Below are 10,410 nucleotides of genomic sequence, written 5' to 3'. Positions count from 1 at the left end.
ACAAGCTCTGGCAGATTTCCTGATACATCCGCTTTGTTCTGTGGATTGTTTGTGTGTATGTAACAATGCGTCAGACATATGTCGGGGGATCATTTGTATTCCGCTAATGGGAAAGACACAGAATCTGTAAACACAGAGAGAACCCGCATTTAGCTACTGGGATATAGTCATGGAACCAATGTAGCACAGAACGGACACCTGACATTGTCACATGGAGGCATCAACACACCAGTCACCTGCCCAGTGTCAGACAAGTCTGAGGAATCTCCAGGGTGCAGAGGATGCCCCCAGCTGTCATTGGGAAACAGAGGATGCATCTTCTGCAGGTAATATTAGCTACACCGTGACCACACTACAGTACAGAGTGCATCTGGCTAACTATGCACCACACTACAGAGTCATCTGACTAACTATGCACCACACTACAGAGTGCATCTGACTAACTATACACCACACTACAGAGTGCATCTGACTAACTATACACCACACTGCAGAGTGCATCTGACTAACTATGCACCACACTACAGAGTGCATCTGACTAACTATACACCACACTACAGAGTGCATCTGGCTAACTATGCACCACACTACAGAGTGCATCTGGCTAACTATGCACCACACTACAGAGTGCATCTGGCTAACTATACACCGCACTACAGAGTGCATCTGACTAACCATGCACCACACTACAGAGTGCATCTGACTTATGCTAGGTACACACCAGGACGACTAGGGCACGATTCTGTCAATTTAGATCCGATTCCGACCGGTTGTATGCAGATTGTGTGTACTATCGTGTGTTTTTGCCATTTATTTGATCCGATTCCGATCCAATGCGCGTTCACGCCGCTCGTTTGGTCGCATCTTTGGTCCTACGTGCTGCAGGTAGGATCCGTCAATCCCAGGCCGACCGACCGTCAATCGTATGCAGATCGTGAGTGTTTTTTGCCGCCTCCGTCGTCCGTCCGTCGGTGCGTCCGTCGTTTGATCCAGCCTATTTGAGTGGCATTTCCTAAACACTCCCCCGGCGCCATGTTTTTCCACATAGCAAACAGCGCTGGCGCAGCAGTTGGACTCTCCTTCTTGTCTCATCTCCCAGAACAACAACCTGGTATGTTTGCACTCCCAATGCTCTTCTATGCATGCCCACTGTTGCCACCAATGTATATAGTGTGTATAAAGCACTGGTTTGGCAACCGTGCACCCGACCATGTCACTGTTTTTTTTGGGTGGGCCCCATGTGTGTGTGTATACATATAACCAGTGTCCACCATTGCAGTATTCCAAGCACTCCTCTCTGCTAGGCCCCATTCACCTGTGTGTGTGTGTGTGTTTGTGTATATATAGATATATATACATAAACCATTGTCCACCATTGCAGTATTCCATGCACTCCTCTCTGCTAGGCCCCATTCACCTGTGTGTGTGTGTTTGTGTATATATAGATATATATACATAAACCATTGTCCACCATTGCAGTATTCCATGCACTCCTCTCTGCTAGGCCCCATTCACCTGTGTGTGTGTGTTTGTGTATATATAGATATATATACATAAACCATTGTCCACCATTGCAGTATTCCATGCACTCCTCTCTGCTAGGCCCCATTCACCTGTGTGTGTGTGTGTGTGTATATATAGATATATATACATAAACCATTGTCCACCATTGCAGTATTCCATGCACTCCTCTCTGCTAGGCCCCATTCACCTGTGTGTGTGTGTGTGTTTGTGTATATATAGATATATATACATAAACCATTGTCCACCATTGCAGTATTCCATGCACTCCTCTCTGCTAGGCCCCATTCACCTGTGTGTGTGTGTTTGTGTATATATAGATATATATACATAAACCATTGTCCACCATTGCAGTATTCCATGCACTCCTCTCTGCTAGGCCCCATTCACCTGTGTGTGTGTGTGTGTTTGTGTATATATAGATATATATACATAAACCATTGTCCACCATTGCAGTATTCCATGCACTCCTCTCTGCTAGGCCCCATTCACCTGTGTGTGTGAATAGCAATCTGCACAATAAAATGTATAGTGGTTTTCATAAAAGTTTATTAACATTTTAAATACTTAAAACATAAGAACTAGGTAAACTGGTAACTATAACTATAAAAATTTAAATATGAAACAAAACATGGGTATAACTATAACAACTAAAATGGTTTTATCTTTTTACAGTCCCAATGTCCAACGCAAAGGAACAAGAGTTTTTGGAAGGGTTTATTGAAAAATATCGTACACACGAATGCCTGTGGAGAACAAAATCCAAGGAGTATTCAAACAAAATGAAAAGAAACCAAGCCTTGGAGGAGTTGGCACGCTACAGTCTTCCATTTCATCCAGAGGCCAATGTTGAATGGGTGAGGAAACGCATCCAGAATATGCGCACGGTGTTCTTAAAGGAACACAAGAAGATGGAGGCTGCAAAGAAGTCTGGTGCTGGAGTCGACGAGATGTATCAAACATCGCTCTGGTACTATGACCGGTTGACATTCACCCTCAGCCAGGAGTCGATGAGGACAGGAGTAGTCCTTATGGTAGAACATGAAAACCAAGAAGTCACGGCGCAGGAGGAGGAGGAGAATTCGCAGTCTGCATCGGTGAGTCTATTTTTTTGGCTATCTAATTGATTCCTCCTGCCAATCCACAGCGCCCTCCCCATTAAAGTAGGCCATGTACTCTTCCCTCACCTGTTTGGCTCGTGCACTCCCTGTGTAGCGTTGTGTTGGGGTTTGCAAGGAGGATATCTGCACTACCTCCTCTGGCAGTTCTTGGTCTTCTTGGAGTGCTGTGCCTGTAGCCCTTTGCTGTGTGGCTTTTCTGCGGAGCAAATTGTGCAGGACACAGCACGCCGTGACAACCCAGTCAATTTTGTCCACCCTCAGGTTAATGGCAGTGTGGAAAATGCGAAACCGGCTTGCCAGGATGCCAAAAGCATTTTCCACAACACGCCGTGCCCTGGATAGCCTGTAGTTAAAGATCCTTTTGTCATGGTTCAACCCCCTTTGCGCATATGGCTTCATGACATGCTCGTGCAGGCCAAAAGCCTCGTCAGCCACAAAAACAAAGTTAAGCCCCTGTTTAGTTTCCTGGACAGACGGCAAGTGAAGGGTGTTCGCTATGAGCCTTTCGTAGAACTTTGTGTCCTTGAAAGTGCCACCATCCGATGCACGGCCATTCCTTCCTACATCCAGGAAGATAAACTCATAGTTCGCATTAACAACAGCCATTAGTACAATGCTAAAATAGCCCTTGTAATTAAAATAGTAGGAACCACTATTGATAGGCTAGGCTATGCGGACATGTTTGCCATCAATGGCTCCACCGCAATTTGGGAAGTTCCATCGCTGTTCAAACTCCTCTGCGATGACTTTCCATTCATTCACGCTGGTAGGGAACTGAAATTAGAAGTAAATAGAATTGATTAGTAAACATGTTCAATTTTTTTACAGCTTGGTGACTACCCACCTGCAACCCCAGACCTATCTGTCCTATCTGAGAATGCATGCACATCGAACGAAGTTCCTACTCCGGCACGCACTCCGCCACCCACCCTGGAACCCACTCCACCACTCCCCCGTGCCAAAAAAATGCGTGGCAAAGGAAAAAAAGGAGAAGCAGCGGCACATGAAGAATTTATGATGCGGGCACATCAAGTCCTGCAAAGAAACCCGGACAAACATGACAACTACTTCACTTATGTGGCAGAGTGTGTTCGCAACATGGCTCCTGACCAGCAACTTACTTTTGAAAAGTTATGCATGGAGTTGGTGTATAATGGCAGTTTAGGGTATCTCAACAGTGGCACTAAAATAGTTGGCATTGGTAGTGCACCAGACACACCACTGTCATTAGAATCACCAGTGCCTACTCCGCCTGCCACCGTAGCAGGCCAGTCGAGCACAATTCCAACACATACCCAGTCAACACCTACACAGCCTTCTCAACCCCCCAAGTACCGTCAATTCTACAGTTCTTTACTGATAGAAGATCCAGAGTGTCCTGTTTTTGAGGATCTGTCTTAAAAAATAGGCTACTTTATCATTTACCATCGACATGGTCTCAGCTGCAGGTATGTGATGGCCACTGCTCACATGGCGTATGGCGCACATCAATGGGGCCGGGACCATTGCATCTGCGCCATGCGCCATGTGGGCCGCAGCCTTTACATATCTGCAGCAGACATCCTCTGCCACACAAGGGCCACAGTGTGTATTTTTGTTTATTTATATGCTGCTACCTGTACCTGCATTACCAGAGGGAGAACAGGATTCTCCTCAATCTGGATAGCAAACTCCATTTATTGCCCTTTTGTCTTTGCCAATAGTATGGGGTACTGTGCGGCAGACATGGTCTCAGCTGCAGGTATGTGATGGCCACTGCTCACATGGCGTATGGCGCACATCAATGGGGCCGGGACCATTGCATCTGCGCCATGCGCCATGTGGGCCGCAGCCTTTACATATCTGCAGCAGACATCCTCTGCCGCACAGTACCTATCCCTACTGTTGTAAGGGCATGTTCCAGAAGTTACCAGAGTGTGTTTTTTTTGTTTATTTATATGCTGCTACCTGTACCTGCATTACCAGAGGGAGAACAGAATTCTCCTCAATCTGGATAGCAAACTCCATTTATTGCCCTTTTGTCTTTGCCAATAGTATGGGGTACTGTGCGGCAGACATGGTCTCAGCTGCAGGTATGTGATGGCCACTGCTCACATGGCGTATGGCGCACATCAATGGGGCCGGGACCATTGCATCTGCGCCATGCGCCATGTGGGCCGCAGCCTTTACATATCTGCAGCAGACATCCTCTGCCACACAGTACCTTATCCCTACTGTTGTAAGGGCCTGTTTCAGAAGTTACCAGAGTGTCTTTTTTTTCTTTTTATATGCTGCTACCTGTACCTGCATTACCAGAGGGAGAACAGGATTCTCCTCAATCTGGAGAGCAAACTCCATTTATTACCCTTTTGTCTTTGCAAATAGTATGGGGTACTGTGCGGCAGACATGGTCTCAGCTGCAGGTATGTGATGGCCACTGCTCACATGGCGTATGGCGCACATCAATGGGGCCGGGACCATTGCATCTGCGCCATGCGCTATGTGGGCCGCAGCCTTTACTTATCTGCGGCAGACATCCTCTGCCACACAGTAGCCCGTACTTAGTGGGAAAGTTTAAACTGGGTCATACATACTTAAATCTTTATATATAGTGTGTGTTTTTGTACAATATCTTTTATATATGGTATTATAATATATTTGTGTTGACACAATCTATTTACTATTTTACATGTTTTAACCATGAAAGGCCTAAAAAACCTGTTTCTGTCCTAGGCCTAAATTATAAATAAAAATATTTTGTTTGCACAATAAAGTGTACAGTGTATATTTCATCTTACCTTGCAATACTGGTACTGCAGCACCTTCACAATGGCTTTGCAGGTCTCCGGGATGATGAGGCCCAAAGCTTGCGGGGAGATGAGGGATCCAAACTTTAGGTCAGCAAGAGACCGTCCTGTCGCCAGAAACCTCAGGGTCACCACCAGCCGTTCCTCAGCAGGGATAGCCATGCGATACTTGGTATCCTGCTTCTCGATGTGGGGAGTCACCAGACGCAGCAATTCCTGGAATGTGGCATCATCCATCCTCAAGAAGTTACGAAAATCGTCTGGGTTATTCTCCCTGATGTCCCTGAGCAGTGGCATGTGCGAACGAGTCTGACGCTGAAGTAGCCACTGCTTTGTCCAGCATGATCTTTCTCTCCTGCGCTGGGCTCTCTGACGCCTGAGCTTCAAAACTGCATAATAGAGCAGGTACTGTTGCTGGTGACTACCCATCACTGCATTCTCCATAGTGCAGGGTTAAAAGACACTTTGTAATGGCAGGCAAAACAAAGTAATGTGTAAATAGCTATGTCCAGCAGGTATAAACCAAGCCTCACTAGTAACAAAGCAGAAATACACTGGTTTAAAATGGCTGCTGCTATTCCTATCCCCCTCTGCTAGTCCTCCCCCCTCTGCTAGTCCAGCCCCGTCATTCAAATTTCAAAGGCCCATCTGACGACGGTCGCATGTGTTCTTGCAAAAAAAACAAAAACCAGCGATCCGACCGTCTTAACGACCATCGCGGGCGCATCGGGATCGGATCTAGATCGTTCCGCAAAAAAACACAATTTTTGCTAATCGTTTGCTGGGGACTGCCTGGGAGCTCCCGGGAAGTCCAAGGGAAATCGTTCCATGGTCGTCTATCGGTCGTGAACGACGGTGGTCGTCCTGGTGTGTACCCTACATAACTCTACACCACACTTCAGAGTGCATCTGACTAACTATGCACCACACTACAGAGTGCATCTGAATAACTCTACACCACACTACAGAGTGCATCTGACTAACTCTACACCACACTACAGAGTGCATCTGACTAACTATGCACCACACTACAGAGTGCATCTGACTAACTATACACCACACTACAGAGTGCATCTGACTAGCTATACACTACAATGCAGAGGTCATCTGACTAGCTATGCACCACACTACAGAGTGCATCTGACTAACTACTGTATACATCACACTACAGAGTGAATCTGACTAACTATGCACCACACTATAAAGTGCATCTGAGTAACTATACACCACACTACAGAGTGCATCTGACTGACTATACAACACACTACAGAGTGCATCTGGCTAACTATACACCACACTACAGAGTGCATCTGAATAACTATACACCACACTACAGAGTGCATCTGACTAACTATACACCACACTACAGAGTGCATCTGACTACTGTATGTACCACAGTACAGAGTGCAGCTGACTAACTATGCACCACACTACAGAGTGCATCTGACTAACTATGCACCACACTACAGAGTGCATCTGACTAACTATGCACCACACTACAGAGTGCATCTGGCTAACTATGCCCCACACTACAGAGTGCATCTGACTAACTATACACCACACTACAGAGTGCATCTGACTAACTATGCACCACACTACAGAGTGCATCTGACTAACTATGCACCACACTACAGAGTGCATCTGACTAACTATGCACCACACTACAGAGTGCATCTGACTAACTATACACCACACTACAGAGTGCATCTGGCTAACTATACACCACACTACAGAGTGCATCTGAATAACTATACACCACACTACAGAGTGCATCTGACTAACTATACACCACACTACAGAGTGCATCTGACTACTGTATGTACCACAGTACAGAGTGCAGCTGACTAACTATGCACCACACTACAGAGTGCATCTGACTAACTATGCACCACACTACAGAGTGCATCTGACTAACTATGCACCACACTACAGAGTGCATCTGGCTAACTATGCCCCACACTACAGAGTGCATCTGACTAACTATACACCACACTACAGAGTGCATCTGACTAACTATGCACCACACTACAGAGTGCATCTGACTAACTATGCACCACACTACAGAGTGCATCTGACTAACTATGCACCACACTACAGAGTGCATCTGACTAACTATGCACCACACTACAGAGTGCATCTGACTAACTATGCACCACACTACAGAGTGCATCTGACTAACTATGCACCACACTACAGAGTGTATCTGGCTAACTATGCACCACACTACAGAGTGCATCTGACTATGCACCACACTACAGAGTGCATCTGACTAACTATGCACCACACTACAGAGGTCATCTGACTAACTATGCACCACACTACAGAGTGCATTTGACTAACTATACACCACACTATAGGTTGCATCTGACTAACTATGCACCACACTACAGAGTGCATCTGACTAACTATACACTACAATGCAGAGGTCATCTGACTAGCTATGCACCACACTACAGAGTGCATCTGACTAACTATACACCACACTACAGAGTGAATCTGACTAACTATACACCACACTACAGAGTGCATCTGACTAGCTATACACTACAATGCAGAGGTCATCTGACTAGCTATGCACCACACTACAGAGTGCATCTGACTAACTATACACCACACTACAGAGTGAATCTGACTAACTATACACCACACTACAGAGTGCATCTGACTAACTATGCCAGGCAGGCAAGGATTTCTATGTAGTAGGATGACCCATTGAGGTCTGCAAATTGTGATTCACCTAAGTAGAATTCACATTAGAATTTATGGTTTGCGTGCCATCTGCAAGCAGTGGAGGCCAGTGGCGTATTGTAGTTAGGGCACCGCAGTCTGTGCGGGGAAAGCCGGCACCGCGGGGGCCCTGGTTCTACTCTCTGCAGATTCCATGCAGTCTGTCTGTCTGCATGGAATCTACTAAAATGGCACTGCAAAAATGGCTGCTGTCTTGGTGGAGTCAGATGCTAGAGGTCCTACTGAACTTCTAGCTTCTGTGATGGGAGCGCAATGCATACATCGCTATCCGGAAGTGCTGGATTCCAGGAGTGCTGGTGCACTGTGACCATGTAACTCCCTGGCAATGAGCATAGAAACCCCGGGCATTGAGTATGAAGCCCCTTGGCAACAGTATGTATCCTGCTGGCAATGAGCATGCAACCCCCTGGCAACAAGCATGTAACCCCCTGGCAACAAGCATGTAACCTGCTGGCAATGAGCATGCAACCCCCTCTGGCAACAAGCATCTAACCCCTGGCAATGAGCATGTAGGTGAAAAATATTCTAATTGATGTATTGGGGGGTAGTTCGATACCCCCATCCTCGGTTTCCCCGTGATAGAGGTATACAGTACAAGCCTTGCAACGTAGGAAGGTGGTGCCTGTAAAAACCATACAGGAAATATACATTTCCAGGGCACTTGTACCATAGTGCTAGGGGCTCACGTGTATGGCATTATGTGTAATGGTCATATTTTTTGTCTGGTCGCGATCGTAGCTCCGCCCTCATACTGATTTAGGCTCCACCCACTTGCTTATTGTTGGGGGTTTGGGGGGTGAATCTCTAGGAATAGATGATGCATGAGGTGGCAACCCTAGACTCGCCTGATGACGCAGTGCTTGCGGTGGATGTGCAACTGAAAATTGTATTTTCTCTATGTGGAACTCCATCCTCAGCATGGTAGCACCTCTCATTATGTTTGGAATTAGGGTTTGCGGTCTAGAGCCCCCCCCCCCCCCCTTAACAGTAATATAAGTTCTGCAATGGATCATTTGAATGAATCCTTCTGTCACCACCTAATTTCTAATGATCCCGCCCCCCTTCCCCATTCCGCCAGCAAATCAGGTCTACACCTGGCACAATCAGTCTGGGCAGAACTGCCGCATCTCCAGGCAGCCAGGTCCGCGCAATAGCATTAAAAGTTTGAATCACTCAGCATCTTGGCGTCTCCTAAATTCATTAGCGACCTTAATTGGGATTTATTAATTCCCTAACTTCCTAACTGTGTTCCTACATTGACAAACCGGTGAGGACAGGGTAAAGGCCGATCTAATTACCATCTGTGCTTTCATCCAGAAATGTGACATTAATGGCTGATCCCAGGATACGAGGAGGAGGAGAGCTCTCTACGCAGTGACATATGCGTGTCTGGGAGAGTAAGGGGAGAGACAGACGGCGGGAACGTGCCAGAGACCCTGCGCTCTCTGGTGTCGCTAATTAGAGGTCTGCCGCGGAGAAAGGCGATGCCTATCCCTCAGATACTGCAAATGAGCGACTGTGGCAGCGATACAGAGCATGAGACCTGTAGCAGGAGGATGCCAACATGGAATATGTCTTACTGCAGAAATACTAACAGCAGTCAGGCTTATATTGGCTTGTATTCACTCCTAGATATTGTACAGTTCATAAGCAGGACGCTTCATGTCCCTAACCAAGATGGCTGCCAAAACTACTACTGGTTCAACTTAGTTTGTCCCTTGTTTCACCCCCCCCCCCACCCCACCCCATCAGCTTTTCCATCCCCAGCTCTGACTGACTCCTCCCCCTGCTCTGTCCACCACGCCCCCTCTGCTGATCTGCCCTCACCCCCTTTCACTACATCTTCCCGCTACACCCTTCCATCCCAATACTTACCCTGCTCCTCCTCTCCAGCTCAGTCTACCCCATCTCGATAGCAGTGAGAGCCATTGGACATGCATGCTGTACAGTAGATGGGACAGACCATAGCAGAGAATTATATAGATATTGCACACACACATATAGCCCATTGCTGTACAGAGAGTACTGTATGCCAACTATGCACATCAGTCACTGCCCCAGTGGAGCTTACACTCTATATTTCTGCACACAGCCAAGCTACTTAACCAATGGAGTGGTTTTATTGTTGATTAACCAGGTGCAGCTGTACTCACTGTTACATACACTGGTAAGATGGAGAGGAGGGGTCGTCCTACAGCTCACCAGCCAGTGACTCTATGTAGGTACCAGGTATC

Source organism: Crinia signifera, chromosome 2 (assembly GCF_055691185.1).
Source record: "Crinia signifera chromosome 2, ASM5569118v1, whole genome shotgun sequence".
In the NCBI taxonomy this organism is placed as follows: domain Eukaryota; kingdom Metazoa; phylum Chordata; class Amphibia; order Anura; family Myobatrachidae; genus Crinia; species Crinia signifera.
Note: the sequence above shows the minus strand (reverse complement) of the source record.